Source organism: Salminus brasiliensis, chromosome 21 (genome assembly GCF_030463535.1).
Source record: "Salminus brasiliensis chromosome 21, fSalBra1.hap2, whole genome shotgun sequence".
Taxonomy (NCBI): domain Eukaryota; kingdom Metazoa; phylum Chordata; class Actinopteri; order Characiformes; family Bryconidae; genus Salminus; species Salminus brasiliensis.
The window spans coordinates 15,053,301-15,072,553 of record NC_132898.1 but is presented as its reverse complement, the minus strand read 5'-3'; positions in this window follow the sequence as shown (position 1 = coordinate 15,072,553).

Sequence of the window (19,253 nt, the reverse complement as noted above, 5' to 3'; positions counted from 1 at the left end):
AAAGTGGTAGATGGATTAAACCTTCATGGACAGATGCACCATCAGGGATTGAATGGGTAATGGCATCCTCGGAACCTGTAAGACAACAAAAAAAAAATAAATACATGTATAGAAACTGAATGATCACCTACCTGTTAGACAGGTGCAGACAGACAGACAGCGAGCCGTACACAGTGGCAGATGGATGGAACCTTGATGGACAGATGCACCATCAGGGAGGGAAGGGGTAATGGCATCCTCTAAACCTGGAAGAGAACAAAGAAAATAAACACCTGTATAGAAACTGAATGATCACCTACCTGTTAGTCAGTAGCAAACAGATAGACAGCGAGCCGTACACAGTTGCAGATGGATGGACCCTTGATGGACAGATGCACCATCAGGGAGGGAAGGGGTATTGGCATCCTCAAAACCTAAAAGATAACAAAGAAAATTAATACAGGTTTTGAAAATGAAAGATCACTTATCTTTTACACAGTTGCAGAACAATAGACAGTGAGGCATAGGGAATGGGGGGGTCCCGGAGTCCTGAAAGCCTGTAAGACTACAAAGAAAATCAATACATGTATAGAAACTGAATGATCACCTACCTGTTAGACAGGGGCAGACAGACAGACAGCGAGCCGTACACAGTGGCAGATGGATGGAACCTTGATGGACAGATGCACCATCAGGGAAGGAATGGGTAATGGCATCCTCTAAACCTGTAAGACAACAAAGAAAATCAATACATGTATAGAAACTGAATGATCACCTACCTGTTACACAGTAGACAACAGATAGACAGCGAGCCATACACAGTGGCAGATGGACGGGACCTTGATGGACAGATGCACCATCAGGAAGGGAAGGGGTATTGGCATCCACAGAAACTAATAGATAACAAAGACAATCGATACAGGTTTTGAAACTGAAATATCACTTACCTTTTACACAGTTGCAGAACAATAGACAGTGAGCCAGACACAGCTGCAGATGGACAGATTGATGGTGGCTGAATCTACGGTCAGGGACGGAGGGGCTCTGAAGGTCCTAAACCTGTAAGACAAAAAAAAAACAAAAAAACGTCAATACATGTATAGAAACTGAATGATCACCTATCTCTTAGACAGTAGCAAACAGATTGACAGCGAGCCGTACAAAGTGGTAGATGGATTAAACCTTGATGGACAGATGCACCATCAGGGAGGGAAGGGGTAATGGCATCCTCGGAACCTGAAAGACAACAAAGAAAATCAATAGATGTATAGAAACTGAATGATCACTTACCTGTTAGACAGTAGCAAACAGATTGACAGCGAGCCGTATAAAGTGGTAGATGGATGGAACCTTGATGGACAGATGCACCATGAGGGAGGGAAGGGATAATGGCATCCTCTAAACCAGCTAACAGATAGACATTGAGCCGTACACAGTGGCAGATGGACGGAAACTTGATGGACAGATGCACCATCAGGAAGGGAAGGGGTATTGGCATCCTCAGAAACTAATAGATAACAAAGACAATCGATACAGGTTTTGAAACTGAAATATCACTTACCTTTTACACAGTTGCAGAACAATACACAGTGAGCCAGACACAGCTGCAGACGGACAGATTGATGGAGGCTGGATCTACGGTCAGCGAGGGAGGAGCTCAGAAGGTCCTAAACCTGTAAAACAAAAAAAAGTCAATACATGAACAGAAACTGAATGATGAACTAACTATTACACACTTGCAGTCAGATAGATAACGAGTCACATAAATAGTTACAATGGACAAACACTTGTTTGAAGGATCCACCATTAGGAAGAAGGGGGGAGGGTCCTGGAGTCCTGAAAGCCTGTAAGACGACAAAGAAAGTCAATACATGTATAGAAACTGAATGATCACCTACCTGTTAGACAGTAGCAAACAGATAGACAGCGAGCCATACACAGTGGCAGATGGATGGGACCTTAATGGACAGATGCACCATCAGGAAGGGAATGGGTAATGGCATCCTCTAAACCTGTAAGACAACAAAAAAAAATAAATACATGTATAGAAACTGAATGATCACCTACCTGTTAGTCAGTAGCAAACAGATAGACAGCGAGCCGTACAAAGTGGTAGATGGATTAAACCTTCATGGACAGATGCACCATCAGGGAGGGAAGGGGTAATGGCATCCTCGGAACCTGTAAGACAACAAAGAAAATTAATACATGTATAGAAACTGAATGATCACCTACCTGTTAGACAGTAGAAAACAGTTAGACAACGAGCCGTACACAGTAACAGATGGATGGACCATTGACGGACAGATGCACCATCAGGGAGGGAAGGGGTAATGGCATCCTCTAAACCTGTAAGACAACAAAGAAAATCAATACATGTATAGAAACTGAATGATCACCTACCTGTTACACAGTAGAAAACAGATAGACAGCGAGCCATACAGGGTGGCAGATGGATGGAACTTTGATGGACAGATGCACCATCAGGGAGGGAAGGGGTAATGGCATCCTCTAAACCTGGAAGAGAACAAAGAAAATAAACACCTGTATAGAAACTGAATGATCACCTACCTGTTAGTCAGTAGCAAACAGATAGACAGCGAGCCGTACACAGTTGCAGATGGATGGACCCTTGATGGACAGATGCACCATCAGGGAGGGAAGGGGTATTGGCATCCTCAGAAACTAAAAGATAACAAAGAAAATTAATACAGGTTTTGAAACTGAAAGATCACTTATCTTTTACACAGTTGCAGAACAATAGACAGTGAGGCATGGGGAATGGGGGGGTCCTGGAGTCCTGAAAGCCTGTAAGACAACAAAGAAAATCAATACATGTATAGAAACTGAATGATCACCTACCTGTTAGATAGTAGAAAACAGATAGACAGTGAGCCGTACACATTGAAAGATGGATGGACCCTTGATGGACAGATGCACCATCAGGGAAGGAAGGGGTAATGGCAACCTTGGAACATGAAAGACAACAAAGAAAGTCAATACAGGTTTTGAATCTGAAAGATCACTTACCTTTTACACAGTTGCAGAACAATACACAGTGAGCCAGGAAGAGCTGCAGATGGACAGATTGATGGAGGCTGGATCTACGGTCGGCGAGGGAGGGGCTCAGAAGGTCCTAAACCTATAAGACAAAAAAAAAGTCAATACATGTTTAGAAACTGAATGATGAACTAACTCTTACACACTTGCATATCGAGTTACACAAATAGTTGCAATGGACAGACCCTTGTTTGATGGATACACCATTAGGAAGGAGGGGGGGGGTCCTGGAGTCCTGAAAGCCTGTAAGACAACAAAGAAAGTCAATACATGTATAGAAACTGAATGATAAACTAACTCTAACACAATAGCAGTCAGAAAGATCGAGACACACAAATAGTTGCAATGGACAGACACTTGTTTGATGGATCCACCATTAGGAAGGAGGGGGGGGGGGTCCTGGAGTCCTGAAAGCCTGTAAGACAACAAAAAAAGTCAATACATGTATAGAAACTGAATGATCACCTACCTGTTAGACAGTAGCAAACAGATAGACAGCGAGCCGTACACAGTGGCAGATGGATGAAACCTTGATGGACAGATGCACCATCAGGGAGGGAAGGGGTAATGGCATCCTCTAAACCTATAAGAGAACAAAGAAAATCAATACATGTATAGAAACTGAATGATCATCTACGTGTTAGACAGTAGAAAAAAGATAGACAGCGAGCCGTACACAGTGACGAATGGACCCTTGATGGACAGATGCACCATCAGGGAGGGAATGGGGGGGTCCTGGAGTCCTGAAAGCCTGTAAGACGAATAAAGTCAATACATGTTTAGAAACTGAATGATCACCTACCTGTTAGACATTAGCAAACAGATAGACAACGAGCCGTACACAGTTACAGATGGATGGACCCTTGATGGACAGATGCACCATCAGGGAGGGAAGGGGTAATGGCATCCTCTAAACCTGTAAGACAACAAAGAAAATAAATACATGTATAGAAACTGAATGATCACCTACCTGTTAGACAGTAGCAAACAGATTGACAGCGAGCCGTGCACAGTGGCAGATGGATTAAACCTTGATGGACAGATGCACCATCAGGGAGGGAAGGGGTAATGGCATCCTCGGATCCTGAAAGACAAGAAAGACAGTCAATACAGGTTTTGAAACTGAAAGATCACTTACCTTTTACACAGTTGCAGAACAATACACAGTGAGCCAGACACAGCTGCAGACGGACAGATTGATGGAGGCTGGATTTGCGGTCAAGGAGGGAGGGGCTCATAAGGTCCTATACCTGTAAGACAAAAAAAAGTCAATACATATATAGAAATTGAATGATGAACTAACTCTTACACACTTGCAGTAGGATAAATATCGAGTCACACAAATAGTTGCAATGGACAGACACTTCTTTGATGGATCCACCATTAGGAAGGAGTGGGGGGTCCTGGAGTCCTGAAAGCCTGTCAGACAACAAAGAAAATCAATACATGTATAGAAACTGAATGATCACCTACCTGTTAGACAGTAGAAAACAGATAGACAGCGAGCCGTACACAGTCACAGATGGATGGACCCTTGATGGACAGATGCACCATCAGGGAGGGAATGGGTAATGGCATCCTCTAAACCTGTAAGACAAGAAAAAAAAATAAATACATGTATAGAAACTGAATGATCACCTACCTGTTAGACATTAGCAAACAGATAGACAACGAGCCGTACACAGTTACAGATGGATGGACCCTTGATGGACAGATGCACCATCAGGGAGGGAAGGGGTAATGGCATCCTCTAAACCTGTAAGACAACAAAGAAAATAAATATATGTATAGAAACTGAATGATCACCTACCTGTTAGACAGTAGCAAACAGATTGACAGCGAGCCGTGCACAGTGGCAGATGGATTAAACCTTGATGGACAGATGCACCATCAGGGAGGGAAGGGGTAATGGCATCCTCGGATCCTGAAAGACAAGAAAGACAGTCAATACAGGTTTTGAAACTGAAAGATCACTTACCTTTTACACAGTTGCAGAACAATACACAGTGAGCCAGACACAGCTGCAGACGGACAGATTGATGGAGGCTGGATTTGCGGTCAAGGAGGGAGGGGCTCATAAGGTCCTATACCTGTAAGACAAAAAAAAGTCAATACATATATAGAAATTGAATGATGAACTAACTCTTACACACTTGCAGTAGGATAAATATCGAGTCACACAAATAGTTGCAATGGACAGACACTTCTTTGATGGATCCACCATTAGGAAGGAGTGGGGGGTCCTGGAGTCCTAAAAGCCTGTCAGACAACAAAGAAAATCAATACATGTATAGAAACTGAATGATCACCTACCTGTTAGACAGTAGAAAACAGATAGACAGCGAGCCGTACACAGTCACAGATGGATGGACCCTTGATGGACAGATGCACCATCAGGGAGGGAATGGGTAATGGCATCCTCTAAACCTGTAAGACAAGAAAAAAAAATAAATACATGTATAGAAACTGAATGATCACCTACCTGTTAGACAGGGGCAGACAGACAGACAGCGAGCCGTACACAGTGGCAGATGGATGGAACCTTGATGGACAGATGCACCATCAGGGAGGGAAGGGGTAATGGCATCCTCTAAACCTGTAAGACAACAAAGAAAATCAATACATGTATAGAAACTGAATGATCACCTACCTATTAGACAGTACTAAACAGATAGACAGCGAGCCATACACAGCGGCAGATGGATGGAACCTTGATGGACAGATGCACCATCAGGGAGGGAAGGGGTAATGGCATCCTCTAAACCTGTAAGACAACAAAGAAAATCAATACATGTATAGAAACTGAATGATCACCTACCTGTTAGACAGTAGCAAACAGATAGACAGCGAGCCATACACAGTGGCAGATGGATGGGACCTTGATGGACAGATGCACCATCAGGAAGGGAAGGGGTATTGGCATCCTCAGAAACTAATAGATAACAAAGACAATCGATACAGGTTTTGAAACTGAAATATCACTTACCTTTTACACAGTTGCAGAACAATAGACAGTGAGCCAGACACAGCTGCAGATGGACAGATTGATGGTGGCTGAATCTACGGTCAGGGAGGGAGGGGCTCTGAAGGTCCTAAACCTGTAAGACAATAAAAAATAAATAAATACATGTATAGAAACTGAATGATCACCTACCTGTTAGACAGGTGCAGACAGACAGACAGCGAGCCGTACACAGTGGCAGATGGATGGAACCTTGATGAAAAGATGCACCATCAGGGAGGGAAGGGGTAATGGCATCCTCTAAACCTGTAAGACAACAAAGAAAATCAATACATGTATAGAAACTGAATGATCACCTACCTGTTACACAGTAGAAAACAGATAGACAGCGAGCCATACAGAGTGGCAGATGGATGGAACCTTGATGGACAGATGCACCATCAGGGAGGGAAGGGGTAATGGCATCCTCTAAACCTGGAAGAGAACAAAGAAAATAATCACCTGTAAAGAAACTGAATGATCACATACCTGTTACTCAGTAGCAAACAGATAGACAGCGAGCCATACACAGTGGCAGATGGATGGAACCTTGATGGACAGATGCACCATCAGGGAGGGAAGGGGTAATGGCATCCTCTAAACCTGTAAGACAACAAAGAAAATCAATACATGTATAGAAACTGAATGATCACCTACCTGTTAGACAGTAGCAAACAGATAGACAGCGAGCCATACACAGTGGCAGATGGATGGGACCTTGATGGACAGATGCACCATCAGGAAGGGAAGGGGTATTGGCATCCTCAGAAACTAATAGATAACAAAGACAATCGATACAGGTTTTGAAACTGAAATATCACTTAACTTTTACACAGTTGCAGAACAATAGACAGTGAGCCAGACACAGCTGCAGATGGACAGATTGATGGTGGCTGAATCTACGGTCAGGGAGGGAGGGGCTCTGAAGGTCCTAAACCTGTAAGACAACAAAGAAAATCAATACATGTATAGAAACTGAATGATCACCTACCTGTTACACAGTAGAAAACAGATAGACAGCGAGCCATACAGAGTGGCAGATGGATGGAACCTTGATGGACAGATGCACCATCAGGGAGGGAAGGGGTAATGGCATCCTCTAAACCTGGAAGAGAACAAAGAAAATCAATACATGCAAAGAAACTGAATGATCACCTATCTGTTACACAGTAGCAAACAGATTGACAGCGAGCCGTACAAAGTGGTAGATGGATTAAACCTTGATGGACAGATGCACCATCAGGGAGGGAAAGGGTAATGGCATCCTCGGAACCTGAAAGACAACAAAGAAAATCAATACATGTATAGAAACTGAATGATCACCTACCTGTTAGACAGTAGCAAACAGATTGACAGCGAGCCGTACAAAGTGGTAGATGGATTAAACCTTGATGGACAGATGTACCATCAGGGAGGGAAGGGGTAATGGCATCCTCTAAACCTGTAAGACAAGAAAAAAAAATAAATACATGTATAGAAACTGAATGATCACCTACCTGTTAGACAGGGGAAGACAGACAGACAGCAAGCCGTACACAGTGGCAGATGGATGGAACCTTGATGGACAGATGCACCATCAGGGAGGGAAAGGGTAATGGCATCCTCTAAATCTGGAAGAGAACAAATAAAATAAATACCTGTATAGAAACTGAATGATCACCTACCTGTTAGACAGTAGCAAACAGATAGACAGCGAGCCATACACAGTGGCAGATGGATGGGACCTTCATGGACAGACAACGAGCCGTACACAGTGACAGATGGATGGACCCTTGACGGACAGATGCACCATCAGGGAGGGAAGGGGTAATGGCATCCTCTAAACCTGTAAGACAACAAAGAAAATCAATACATGTACAGAAACTGAATGATCAACCTACCTGTTAGACAGTAGAAAACAGATAGACAATGAGCCGTAAACAGTGACAGATGGATGGACCCTTGACGGACAGATGCACCATCAGGGAGGGAAGGGGTAATGGCATCCTCTAAAGCTATAAGACAACAAAGAAAATCAATACATGTATAGAAACTGAATGATCACCTACCTGTTAGACAGTAGCAAACAGATAGACAGCGAGCCATACACAGTGGCAGAAGGATGGAACCTTGATGGACAGATGCACCATCAGGGAGGGAAGGGGTAATGGCATCCTCTAAACCTGGAAGAGAACAAAGAAAATCAATACATGTATAGAAACTGAATGATCACCTACCTGTTAGACAGTAGCAAACAGATTGACAGCGAGCCGTACAAAGTGGTAGATGGATTAAACCTTGATGGACAGATGCACCATCAGGGAGGGAAAGGGTAATGGCATCCTCGAAACCTGAAAGACAACGAAGAAAATCAATACATGTATAGAAACTGAATGATCACCTACCTGTTAGACAGAAGCAAACAGATTGACAGAGAGCCGTACAAAGTGGTAGATGGATTAAACCTTGATGGACAGATGCACCATCAGGGAGGGAAATGGTAATGGCATCCTTGGAACCTGAAAGACAACAAAGAAAATCAATACATGTATAGAAACTGAATGATCACCTACCTGTTAGACAGTAGCAAACAGATTGACAGCGAGCCGTACAAAGTGGTAGATGGATTAAACCTTGATGGACAGATGTACCATCAGGGAGGGAAGGGGTAATGGCATCCTCTTAACCTGTAAGATAAGAAAAAAAATAAATACATGTATAGAAACTGAATGATCACCTACCTGTTAGACAGGGGAAGACAGACAGACAGCAAGCCGTACACAGTGGCAGATGGATGGAACCTTGATGGACAGATGCACCATCAGGGAGGGAAAGGGTAATGGCATCCTCTAAATCTGGAAGATAACAAATAAAATAAATACCTGTATAGAAACTGAATGTTCACCTACCTGTTAGACAGTAGCAAACAGATAGACAGCGAGCCATACACAGTGGCAGATGGATGGGACCTTGATGGACAGACAACGAGCCGTACACAGTGACAGATGGATGGACCCTTGACGGACAGATGCACCATCAGGGAGGGAAGGGGTAATGGCATCCTCTAAACCTGTAAGACATCAAAGAAAATCAATACATGTACAGAAACTGAATGATCAACCTACCTGTTAGACAGTAGAAAACAGATAGACAATGAGCTGTACACAGTGACAGATGGATGGACACTTGACGGACAGATGCACCATCAGGGAGGGAAGGGGTAATAGCATCCTCTAAAGCTATAAGACAACAAAGAAAATCAATACATGTATAGAAACTGAATGATCACCTACCTGTTAGACAGTAGAAAACAGATAGATAGCGAGCCGTACAATGTGGTAGATGGATTAAACCTTGATGGACAGATGTACCATCAGGGAGGGAAGGGGTAATGGCATCCTCTAAACCTGTAAGACAAGAAAAAAAAATAAATACATGTATAGAAACTGAATGATCACCTACCTGTTAGACAGGGGAAGACAGTCAGACAGCAAGCCGTACACAGTGGCAGATGGATGGAACCTTGATGGACAGATGCACCATCAGGGAGGGAAGGGGTAATGGCATCCTCTAAACCTGTAAGACAACTAAGAAAATCAATACATGTACAGAAACTGAATGATCAACCTACCTGTTAGACAGTAGAAAACAGATAGACAATGAGCCGTACACAGTGACAGATGGATGGACCCTTGACGGACAGATGCACCATCAGGGAGGGAAGGGGTAATAGCATCCTCTAAAGCTATAAGACAACTAAGAAAATCAATACATGTATAGAAACTGAATGATCACCTACCTGTTAGACAGTAGCAAACAGATAGACAGCGAGCCGTTCACAGTGGCAGATGGATGGAACCTTGATGGACAGATGCACCATCAGGGAGGGAAGAGGTAATGGCATCCTCTAAACCTGTAAGACAACAAAGAAAATCAATACATGTATAGAAACTGAATGATCACCTACCTGTTACACAGTAGAAAACAGATAGACAGCGAGCCATACAGAGTGGCAGATGGATGGACCCTTGATGGACAGATGCACCATCAGGGAGGGAAGGGGTATTGGCATCCTCAGAACCTAAAAGATAACAAAGAAAATTAATACAGGTTTTGAAACTGAAAGATCACTTACCTTTTACACAGTTGTAGAACAATACACAGTGAGCCAGACAGAGCTGCAGATGGACAGATTGATGGAGGCTTGATTTACGGTCAGCGAGGGAGGGGCTCAGAAGGTCCTAAACTTGTAAGACAAAAAAAAGTCAATACATATATAGAAATTGAATGATGAACTAACTCTTACACACTTGCAGTAGGATAAATATCGAGTCACACAAATAGTTGCAATGGACAGACACTTCTTTGATGGATCCACCATTAGGAAGGAGGGGGGGGTCCTGGAGTCCTGAAAGCCTGTAAGACAACAAAGAAAATCAATACATGTATAGAAACTGAATGATCACCTACCTGTTAGACAGTAGAAAACAGATAGACAGCGAGCCGTACACAGTGACAGATGGATGGACCCTTGATGGACAGATGCACCATCAGGGAGGGAATGGGTAATGGCATCCTCTAAACCTGTAAGACAACAAAGAAAATCAATACATGTATAGAAACTGAATGATCACCTACCTATTAGACAGTAGTAAATAGATAGAGAGCGAGCCATACACAGTGGCAGATGGATGGAACCTTGATGGACAGATGCACCATGAGGGAGGGAAGGGGTAATGGTATCCTCTAAACCTGTAAGACAACAAAGAAAATCAATACATGTATTGAAACTGAATGATCACCTACCTGTTACACAGTAGCAAACAGATAGACAGCGAGCCATACACAGTGGCAGATGGATGGAACCTTGATGGACAGATGCACCATCAGGGAGGGAAGGGGTAATGGCATCCTCTAAACCTGGAAGAGAACAAAGAAAATCAATACACGTATAGAAACTGAATGATCACCTACCTGTTAGACAGTAGCAAACAGATTGACAGCGAGCCGTACAAAGTGGTAGATGGATTAAACCTTGATGGACAGATGCACCATCAGGGAGGGAAAGGGTAATGGCATCCTCGGAACCTGAAAGACAACGAAGAAAATCAATACATGTATAGAAACTGAATGATCACCTACCTGTTAGACAGAAGCAAACAGATTGACAGAGAGCCGTACAAAGTGGTAGATGGATTAAACCTTGATGGACAGATGTACCATCAGGGAGGGAAGGGGTAATGGCATCCTCGGAACCTGAAAGACAACAAAGAAAATCATTACATGTATAGAAACTGAATGATCACCTACCTGTTAGACAGTAGAAAACAGACAGACAGCAAGCCGTACACAGTGGCAGATGGATGGAACCTTGATGGACAGATGCACCATGAGGGAGGGAAGGGGTATTGGCATCCTCAGAACCTAAAAGATAACAAAGAAAATTAATACAGGTTTTGAAACTGAAAGATCACTTACCTTTTAGACAGTTGCAGAACAATAGACAGTGAGGCATGGGGAATGGGGGGGTCCTGGAGTACTGAAAGCCTGTAAGACAACAAAGAAAATCAATACATGTATAGAAACTGAATGATCACCTACCTGTTAGACAGTAGAAAACAGATAGACAGCGAGCCGTACACAGTGACAGATGGATGGACCCTTGATGGACAGATGCACCATCAGGGAGGGAAGGGGTAATGGCATCCTCTAAATCTGGAAGAGAACAAATAAAATAAATACCTGTATAGAAACTGAATGATCACCTACCTGTTAGTCAGTAGCAAACAGATAGACAGCGAGCCGTACACAGTTGCAGATGGATGGACCCTTGATGGACAGATGCACCATCAGGGAGGGAAGGGGTATTGGCATCCTCCGAACCTAAAAGATAACAAAGAAAATTAATACAGGTTTTGAAACTGAAAGATCACTTACCTTTTACACAGTTGTAGAACAATACACAGTGAGCCAGACAGAGCTGCAGATGGACAGATTGATGGAGGCTGGATCTACGGTCGGTGAGGGAGGGGCTCAGAAGGTCCTAAACCTGTAAGACATAAAAAAAGTCAATACATGTGTAGAAACTGAAAGATGAACTAACTCTTACACACTTGCAATCGGATAGATATCGAGTGACACAAATAGTTGCAATGGACAGACCCTTGTTTGATGGATACACCATTAGGAAGGGGGGGGGGTCCTGGAGTCCTGAAAGCCTGTAAGACAACATAGAAAGTCAATACATGTATAGAAACTGAATGATCACCTACCTATTAGACAGTAGAAAACAGATAGACAGCGAGCCGTACACAGTGACATGGATGGACCCTTGATGGACAGATGCACCATCAGGGAGGGAATGGGTAATGGCATCCTCTAAACCTGTAAGACAACAACAAAAAAAAAACATGTATAGAAACTGAATGATCACCTACCTGTTAGACAGGTGCAGACAGACAGACAGTGAGCCGTACACAGTGGCAGATGGATGGAACCTTGATGGACAGATGCACCATGAGGGAGGGAAGGGGTAATGGTATCCTCTAAACCTGTAAGACAACAAAGAAAATCAATACATGTACTGAAACTGAATGATCACCTACCTGTTAGACAGTAGCAAACAGATAGACAACGAGCCATACACAGTGGCAGATGGATGGAACCTTGATGGACAGATGCACCATGAGGGAGGGAAGGGGTAATGGTATCCTCTAAACCTGTAAGACAACAAAGAAAATCAATACATGTACTGAAACTGAATGATCACCTACCTGTTAGACAGTAGCAAACAGATAGACAACGAGCCATACACAGTGGCAGATGGATGGAACCTTGATGGACAGATGCACCATCAGGGAGGGAAAGGGTAATGGCATCCTAGGAAACTGAAAGACAACAAAGAAAATCAATACATGTATAGAAACTGAATGATCACCTACCTGTTAGACAGTAGCAAACAGATAGACAACGAGCCATACACAGTGGCAGATGGATGGAACCTTGATGGACAGATGCACCATTAGGGAGGAAAAGGGGTAATGGCATCCTATAAACCTGGAAGAGAACAAAGAAAATAAATACCTGTATAGAAACTGAATGATCACCTACCTGTTAGTCAGTAGCAAACAGATAGACAGCGAGCCGTACACAGTTGCAGATGGATGGACCCTTGATGGACAGATGCACCATCAGGGAGGGAAGGGGTATTGGCATCCTCAGAACCTAAAAGATAACAAAGAAAATTAATACAGGTTTTGAAACTGAAAGATCACTTACCTTTTACACAGTTGCAGAACAATAGACAGTGAGGCATGGGGAATGGGGGAGTCCTGGAGTCCAGAAAGCCTGTAAGACAACAAAGAAAGTCAATACATGTTTAGAAACTGAATGATCACCTACCTGTTAGACAGCAGCAAACAGATAGACAGCGAGACGTACACAGTGACAGATGGATGGACCCTTGACGGACAGATGCACCATCAGGGAGGGAAGGGGTAATGGCATCCTCTAAACCTGTAAGACAACAAAGAAAATCAATACATGTATAGAAACTGAATGATCACCTACCTGTTAGACAGTAGCAAACAGATTGACAGCGAGCCGTACACAGTGGCAGATGGATTAAACCTTGATGGACAGATGCACCATCAGGGAGGGAAGGGGTAATGGCATCCTCGGAACCTGAAAGACAACAAAGACAGTCAATATAGGTTTTGAAACTGAAAGATCACTTACCTTTACACAGTTTCAGAACAATAGACAGTGAGCCAGACATAGCTGCAAATGGACAGATTGATGGTGGCTGGATCTACGATCAGGGAGGGAGGGGCTCAGAAGGACCTGAACCTGTAAGACAAAAAAAAAAACAAGTCAATACATGTATAGAAACTGAATGATGACCTAACTCTTACACACTTGCAGTCAGATAGATAGCGAGTCACACACACCATTGCAATGGACAGACCCTTGTTTGTTGGATCCACCATTAGGAAGGAGGAGGGTGGGGTCCTGAAAGCCTGTAAGACAACAAAGAAATAGAGAACTTGTAAGACAAAAAAGAAAGTCAATACATGTTTAGAAACTGGTTGATTGTTTAAATGATCATTCACCTCTTATACACTGTCATACAAATACAGTTGCAGATGGAAAGAGGCTTGTTGGCCGGGTTTGAACAAGTTAAAGTTTATTGAGGTTCCTGCTGGAACAGCCTGACAAACGTGTGTTGCAGTAATAAAACCGTGAGTTTAAGTGTGTACTAGCTTTTCTGCATCCTGTAGAGATAAGGAATCTCTTAAATAGTTTGCCAATGTAGAAAATCTGTTCTATGTATTTAGCTATATGTTGCTCAAATGATAGATCTGAATCAAATAAGACACCAAAATTTGTAGATGCTTAACCTGGAATAATGGAAAAAACAGCCAAGTCTAACATTTAGTATGAGTTTACTTCTAGTGTCTTTTGGACCCAAAAAGAGAACCTCTGTTTTGTTACTTTTAAGAAGAACAAAGTCATTTGGCATCCAGAGTACATCCTTCACACAGACCTCAATTTTCTTTAATCTAGAGTTACCATCAGGTTTGGCTGATATATAGAGCTGTGTCATCTGCATCTGAAAGTTAACATCATGTCTGCTTATAACTGCCCAGTGGTAACATCTATAATGTAAATAATATATGCCCTTAAATAGAGCATTGTGGAACTCCAAATCAGACTTCTCTGTAATTTAGAAATACTGACTGATAGGGTTCGTTTAGATATGATTTGAACCACAATAGGGCTGTTCCTGTGATTCCAACCATGTTCTCTAATCTTTCTAAGAGAATAGTGTTATCTATAGTGTCAAAGGCTAAACTGAGGGTGAGTAGGGCTACATAGCAAGAGGCAAGAAAGAGATCGTTTGTAATCTTCACTTGGGCTATCTGAATCCAGATTGGAATTTCTCATACATTTCATTTTTACTCAGGTATAAGCAGAGTTGTTGAGCCACAGCATTTTCTAATATCTTGGACAGAAATGTTAAGCTTGAGATGGGTCTATAATTGACAGTACACTAGGATCAAGATTTAGTTTCTTAATCAAAGGTTTTATAACAGCAAATTTAAGGGATTTGGGTACATGGTCTTAGGTAAGGGATGCATTTACTATTGTTAAAGGAGGTCTGATTATAATTGGGAGTAATTCTGACAGTATTTTAGAGGGAATCGGGTCGAGTGTACAGGTTGTAAAATTTATTGAGGAAATACTTTTTTGTTAGTTCTGGCTGTGGAAGTGTGTAGAAGACATCCAGCCTTTATTCTACAACTAATTTATATTCTAAATCAGCTACACCGGGTGACAGCCATGTTTAATTTAATAAGGAGTGTTGGATTTGTTGTCAAATATTTCCTATTTTATTATTAAAATAGTCCATAAAATATTACTGGTTAAGGTAGTAGGGATCTGGGGTTGAGAATTTGCCCAACATACCTGACTTGGGTTGTATATTTAACAGTCTAAATTTAAATTTATTTGTGGAAGTTACTTGTACTGGTAAGATTTGATACATATGGTTCCTTTTTTTCCCCCTAAGATTGTTAAAACCAATTTTCTGTTCTCTATATATGCTCGATACTGCAGGGTTTGTTTGAAATGTGAGCAAGTGATACTAATATTACTTTTTTAATACAAGAAAAAGAGAAGAAAGGGCAGAACAAATGGTTTGAATGCAGTAAATTATCACTTACCTGACAGATCTCAGGCAGCACAGGTGTAGCCTTTCTCGGTGGTAGAGGACAGAACGTCAAACCTGCAGTCAGCAGTGGAGTGTGAAGAGTCAGCTGAACGGCTTGCTTCCTCGATCCTGGCGTCTGTTTTCTTCCAAACGGTGTCTGAAATTTAGTGTACTAGAGGTCTTCCAGGCATTCCAGCATTGCCCTTAGGGCCCTATATTTAATAGGGTCTTACAATAAAATCTCCAACAATGAGAACACCGTCTGCAGTAGTTGCCCTCTCTGCTGGAGCATGCAGAGCCATAGACAAAGTCGATAAAGGCCCAGTTGCTTCAGGGTTGAACAATATCTCTCTCGGTAAATCGCTCAAAGAAAAAAAATAAAAATAAACATCAGCTCCCACCTTAGGCCTTCCACTTCCTTTTTGTTTTTCTTTTTTCTGGCCCAGGGAGAAAGGGAATTGCGCAATATGCAGAGGTGGTCAGAGTTAGGGGACCTGTCAATAATAGGTGCCTTCCTCAAACTTTTCCACATCTGTTGAAGAAAAAATGAAGAAAAACTTGTTAACTTGTTTACTGTGAATGCAGTGTCTTGTCTGCTAATGTTACTGAACATATATACATTACTCTGTATTTAAATTAATTATTAAATTATTAAAAATTAATTAGAACATTTTTGTGTAGGATGTAAGCTAATTAAAAATAATGCTAATGATAGTGGGTACGATACACACTCAGTGCAGCATACGGAATGATGAAGCATCTGGTGCTAAGGTGGTGGTATGGGGGCCCCAAAATGAAAATCTGCTCAGAGCGCAATAAAGTCCTGGGCTGGCCCTGGTCACGCGGTTGCTTCCAGGGCCTCTCCATGGCCACCATATTCCTCGAAAGTAAACACAGAAGTTAGTTAGTAAAGCAAACTAATGTAAAGTAAGACACACAGCAGACAGCACAAGATCATAGTTTTATCAAGGATAAAACTATGATAAACAAGCCAAAGCTAATATTACAGAATATAAAAGAAATGACTTGGAGGTAGTCACATGAGATTGACAAGCAGTGTGGCTGGTTGGGAGAAGTTGTCCCATTAACTTAAATCCTAACTAATCTGAATATTTATCCTTTTCAGCTATTTGTCTGTTATGTATTTCATTATCAAACTTTCTACTGTTCGAAACCGTTCATCCATAAGAACGTCTTCATCTTTAAAAAATTTTAAGCCTTCATGAGGGAAGGGGCAGTTGCTACCGAACCAGGTGATGCTAGCCCGAAATGGGACAGAATGCTAATTTGGAAAACATCCTTGACGAAGTGAGTAGAATGAGAAGATGGGAAGACTCCACTCAACAACTGGTGAATGGCCACGAGCTGCATGGCAAGTGCATAGATAATCTGTAGAGCTGTGTGGAAGATCTGGAAAATAGGAGCCACCACAATAAAGTCAGATTGTTTGGGCTTAAAAGAGGGCATTGAAGGGGAGAACTTGATTGTATGCATTGAAAAGATACTGTCAGAAGGCCTGCACATGCACATTAATAACAAATTTGAAATTGAACGAGCACACTGCTCTCCCGGATCTCATCCGCATGAAGACCATCTTCAGAGATTCATCCTGATAAAGTTTCTGCATTCAACCGCAAGAGATAATGTCTTAAAAAGCAACCCTAAAGCATCAGCAGTTACTGATGGGGAATAAACTATAAAACATCCACTAGCACAAGGGGACTGAGAGGTAGTAGACGTCTCAGACATTCCACTGACCCAAGTTAAGTTCTCTTCTTTTTGTTCTTCCTTTTTTCTCTTTGTTGTTAGTTTTGTGGACATGAATTTAACAAGAAGAGAATCCTCAGCTGGCTGCTGGAGACATTTTTCTGTTCATGTTCTCTCCTCTGCTGTGGAGAAAAGATTTTTGTTGGCCTGTTTGGCTATGTTGGTTAATTTTAGAATTACATGTATCCTAATAATGTTCAGTGGTACAAAAGCAGTAGCCTATATTTTGAAATTAGGAAGGTCAGATGGCATGGGACAATTGCTATGCAATCTTTTATTTCAGTTTTGTTATTTTATAATATGAATGGCAAATAGTGCTTATGTTAAGGTAGTTTCCTGGAATATTAATGGCTCTTATGGAGTTCTTATTTTGGTCCATAGGAGGTTGAACTTTTCTTTGCTGAAAGAGTATAAGGATAGTAATGGTAGATTTATTTATAAAGAAGCCAGTATAAATGGGGGGGGGGGGGGTAAATAACACTATGTAATATCTATTACTGTCATGGAGTTTATATATTGGTTAATGCCCAAGGACAAATGATTTTGGCAGGACTTTAATCAGGTCTTAGATGGGATATTAGATCAAAGTAAATAATCAGGTACCTCAACGCTAAAGGACAGAGCTGCCATTCACATGCTGATGGAGGATAATGACCTGCCCAATAATTGACTTTATTTTGATCTCAGAGTCTAACCAATACTATCACTGGTAGCACTATCAACGCTATTTCCGTGTCAGACCATGCATCTGTTGAGCTTTGTGTGAATATACATTCAGACAGGTTTAGAAGAGGTAGATGGAGAATGAACACATCTCTACTACAGGAGGAGTTATTTTCTTAAGAACTTGCAGAGCACCTATCCTCATTTTAATTTGGGTAGCACAGACAGCATAGCAATGGTTTGGGAGGCATCTAAAGTGTACATTGGGGTAAAAGGATTGCACAGACTTCGGAATGGGAAAAATAGCTCAATTAGAGTATTAAAACATTGGCAGCAGAACTAAATAGCATGGAAAAAAAGTTGGCCAGATATTACTCTAAAAGCATATTTAAAAACATTTGTGATCATCATTCAGCAATCATTTTTATGAGTCAGAAGAAAAACTGACAGACTTTTGACCAGACAGTTAAAAGAACAATGCTCTGTCCACATCATTCCAGCAATAAGAGCAGGGGGTTCTCTTATAACATCTTCCAAGGGTATTAATGGGGTCTTTAAAGAATTCTATGAATACCTGTATAGATCATCTGGTGCTTTACTAGAGCTATTAGCCCCAGATTTTTTTCTCAAACATAAATCTTCCAAAGTTATCTTCTGATCAAGCATCTATTCTTGATGCACCAATAACCTAAGAAGAGGTTAAAACAGGGGCATGAAAACAGGGAAATCACCAGGAACGAATGGGTTTCCGGTGGAGTACTATAAAGAATATATAGATATAATTACTCCAATACTGACAAATGTGTCTTTTTAAAGAGGCTCACTTCCACCATCTCTTAAAAAACACTCCTCACTCTGATACCTTAGAAAGGAAGAGATCATATGGATCCGGCCTCAGACCAATTAGCCTCATCATTGTATATAGTAAGATACTGGCTAAGGTTCAGATTGGAAACAATCTTACCACACATTATACATTCAGACCAAGTAAGCTTTAAAAGGGGTAGGTCTTCCACTGATAATTTGAGAAGGCTCATGCACTTAATGTGGTTAAATGCCTCCTAGTCAATGTGAAATGCAAGTGGCCACTGT